The sequence below is a fragment of the Cyphomyrmex costatus genome, unplaced genomic scaffold (assembly GCF_001594065.2).
Source record: "Cyphomyrmex costatus isolate MS0001 unplaced genomic scaffold, Ccosl1.0 scaffold682, whole genome shotgun sequence".
Taxonomy (NCBI): Eukaryota; Metazoa; Arthropoda; class Insecta; order Hymenoptera; family Formicidae; genus Cyphomyrmex; species Cyphomyrmex costatus.
The window spans coordinates 35895-40512 of NW_017280247.1; positions in this window are offsets into that span (position 1 = coordinate 35895).

The following is a 4618-nucleotide window of genomic DNA, read 5'->3' on the forward strand; positions in this document are numbered from 1 at the left end:
TACACACCTTTTTTAAATAAATTTTACAAATGTTAAGTGTTTGTACTTTTGTCACTGATTTCCTAACCTTACTTTAATTTTATTTGAAAAAGATTTAATAGAATTAAGAAAGAGAGAATATTAAATATAGAAATTATTTAACGTATAAACAAAAAGAACGAAGACAATATAAGAGTCAATGTTTAAAATTTAATAACAAAGTCAAAAATTAAATCATAAATGTCAAAAAACAGCTATTATAACAAAGTTATTTAAAGATAAAGATGTATATAACTGACGATAAAACTTGACATGTTTTTTTTTATTTAACGTATATTATTTATATTGATGTAAAAAGCACGGTTTTAATATTTCTATAATATTTATCATTACATACTATTTACATTCCAAGTAAATGCAGTAATTGAAATTTCAATACGAGCGGGAATCGCTAGGAAATGGCGGACCAATCAAAAGTGGCCCCCTGATGGCCAGTCTCTGTTAAAGGGTCTCTAATTATAGGGACTCTAGTACACACTAAAGTCACTAGATTAACAAAGTACCGCGAACTGGCCGCCATTTTGGCTCCATGACGCAACCGGGCCTACAGTAACCGGGCATTTTCGACGTTTCCTAACCAGTTCATTTACACAAAGTCACACACGCATATATGTACATACAGTAGAGTCCTAGATATCAGAGAAGCGCAACCGGCCGCATTCTGATTAGCTGACTGTCAGCCAATCATGACATTCAGTGATACTAAAAATGGCTGACTAATAGACAATTGGTGGATTTCATAGTTCGTCTGCAAACGAGGCCATTTTTACTACTTTTCTTAGTAGTTTTGCAATGCTGACTTAAGCCGGTTGTGCTTCTCTGATATCTAGGACTGTAACATACAGTTATAACAGGATCAGGATTGCACTTAATGTGTAGAAAGTTACATTAAATGCACTATCTGAACTATCGACGCCATTTTGGCTCCAAATGCTAATTTTCTCATCGCGGTACTTTGTTAATCTAGTGACTTTAGTACGCACTAAAGAGCCTATAATCAGAGTGGCGCCATACGGGTATCACTTGTGATTGGTCCGCCATGTTTTAACTATTCCCCTATAGTATACGTGACGCTCCCTATATAAAATGCGCGCATATGTGTGAAACGGAACGCAGCCTATATCTCTTTCTCTCTCGCAGAATTTCGCTAAAACACGGGTTATGTCGCCACTCTGATTATAGGCTCTCTAGTACGCACTGTATTGATGCACCATCTGTTGTCTCAAATCCGCACTTTATACTTATACACCTGGTACAATTCTTTTATAAAATTACGTTAAAATCCACATGTATTGCTTGCGATCCTTAGTTCCTGTTATTCGTTGATGGACTAAAATGGATCTGTTTTGTCTTTTACATCCGTTATCTGCATCATTTTCGAAAAGATCCAAATAAAGTACATGTAATCGATCATTGACTCGATGAAATCTGAAGCTCGTGTATCTGATTTAAATGAAAGAGATTTAGTTATATCATTCAATAAAATTAAAATGCATAAATACATTATATACGCATTTTTTAATTTTGTTTATAAATAATCAAAATTATACTAATTGATATACTAACCCAATTAAAGTTACACAAATTAGCGCACTTGAGATACTTGCATGTTTTATATAATCATACGAAAGTAAGTAATGAATAATATGAGAAGAATACAGTTGACTGTTCTTATATACATTAAAAATTACATAACATGTCATTGGAAAGTCAATAAAAAAATATGTAATCCACACAAATATTAATCGAATTATCCAGTTACGTAGCATTTGGTATTCGTTTGGTGCACCGAGTGCTTCCAATGTGTCGTCTACTATGGAGAGTTCATGTAAACATATTTTTAATTCCTTTAAAAAATCATGTTGTTTGGTTATGCGACATAAAATATAGAAATATTACAATTTTATACTTTATTTAATAAAAATTACTATAGCAATGTGTACAAAAAGTGTTAGATACGAAAGTGTTATCATACAATTTGATTAGTATTTTAAACATGAGACTTAAATGAATTATTTTAAAAACTAATTTAGGGACGTAATATACATATCTACAAATCTTAATTTTATTAAACATACTTTGTGTATAATAAATATAATGTAAACATGAAAATTGATTTGAAAGAAAAATTGTAAATTCATATTTGTCCTAAATAAGAAATTTGTAATTGTCAAGACATCTTTAATACTTTCAATTAAAATTTCGTTTAAACAAAAGTTAAGAAATATTTAAAGATTTAGTAATATTAGGCACTCTCGGAAAGAATATTTAATAATTTTTACCTTATAACGATAGAAGCTTATAAGAATTGATGAAAGAGTGATCAAGATTAATGTGAGGCTGATAATATCTACAGAGCCATTTAAATTTAACTGGGCTTTATAGAAGGGATAATAACAATAGTATACAATACTGCTCCATATGGATAAAACATACAGACAAGAGAAATACGGCCTAGATTGTCCAAGTGGGTATTCAAAAAAACTCAAACAGAGGAACGAGCTTACAAAAAATAATGGTCTTAGCGCTGACTGTAACGTTATCGTCATAGTTTTTGGGTCTCGGCTAGTAACTTGAATTAATTCTCGCTGCACGAGAGACAAACGTTCGTGTTTTTTAATACTTCAGAAACAGTTTATACAGATCCTTATAAAACTGTAGAATTGCACTGTAAACTGCTTATATTGAAGTATAAAATATTTATATATCAACTAACATGTACTAAGAGATAGAATAAATACACAGATAATAGATCTAGAGTAAATTGTTTTATTCTATATTGAAATTTTTATTTGTACGTATGTATTATTCAAGAGCATGAATGACTATAAACGCAACTATTCTTGCAATATTAAGTCTTTATGCTAGGTTTCAAAGTTTTTAATCTTTTATCTTTATTTACGACATTTTGACGTATTGACATGAGTTGGAACTGATGACTTTGATAAAGTGTTTTATGTAGTGTAACGGAGTTAACACGCACATTACAATGTTCTTCGTAAATTAAAGGTATGTACTATAAAATAAATTAATAGAAGGCTCAACAAGTATAAAACAAATAAGTTGAAAATAAGAGAAAAGAGCCAAATAGTTTTCTTAAAAATTATAAATATAATGAATTCAAATATTAAAACATTAAAATCGAACAGATTAAAATTTGCAAGTAAAATTCGCAGAGTAAAATTAGTAGGTAAACTTCGCATACGTTTCGACACCGATCGGGCCATTTTCAATGTTAAATTTAAAATTAAGTGTGTATAATAGAATTAACGAATCAACAATAATAAAATTACATGTGTATAATTATAATAAAATTAACGAGTCACAAATATAAAATTAAAAAAAAAAAATGTGTATAATCAAATAATTAAATTAATAGCTCTTTATACAATTTATCATTATAATCAAATAATTAAATTAATAGCCTTTTATACAATTTATCATTATTTTTACATAAGATTATAAATGACTCTATACATATAGCTCCAAGTTTCATAAAAAACAGTTTTGATTTGATAAATAAATTGAAAAATAAAAAATTATACACTAATTCGGTATTGGTTTCCTTGGATGTTTTCCCTTTTCACAAATATACCTATAGATTTGGTATATGATAGTGTTGTAAAGAGATGGGATTCCATATCCAAAAAAACAAATATTCCACTAAATGAATTCTTGATTGCTTTCAAACTAGTTTTAAATTCAACGTTTTTCATTTTTAATAAAAAGGTTTATAAACAATTTTTTGGTACCCCTATGGGATCGCCATTATCACCAATAGTCGCAGATATGGTTATGCAGGATTTCGAAGAAACTGCTATTGGTTTATTACCTATTCACCTCAATTTTTATTATCGCTATGTTGATGATATTATTTTAGCAGCTCCTTTTGATAAAGTTGATGACATTTTGAATATTTTTAACTCATTACACACAAGGCTTAAATTTACTATGGAAATTGGCAATGAAGGAAAGATTAGTTTTTTAGATACTTTGTTTATAGTTAATGAAGACAGTTTGATATTTGACGCTTATAGTAAGGCTACTTTTTCAGGCAGATTCCTCAATTTTCACTCACATCATCCTTTATGTCATAAAAGACGAGTAATTTATGGTATCGTTGACAAAATAATTCTATTATGTCATCCAAAGTTTCATAATAAAAACTTGATTGATGCTATTAATATTTTTTTACTTAATGGATATCCACTTGATTTTATTTTCACAACAATAAAAAATAGATTAAAATTCCACATTAATAAAATTAGTTCTAATAATAATAATAATAATTCTTCTTTAAAAAAATTTTTTGCTATTCCGTTTGTTGATTCTGTCTCTAATAAATTTAAACCTATTGCCAACATTTTTACTTGCAAACTTGCGTATACCATATCTAATACACTAAAAAACTTCATAAAAAGAGGTAAGGATAAATTAGAATACACACACAACCAAAATGTGGTATATAAAATTTCCTGTGACAACTGTGATGCAAGTTATGTTGGCCAAACTAAGAGACAATTAAAAACAAGAATACATGAACATTCTTCGGATATTAATAAAACTTCTAAATCTCCAT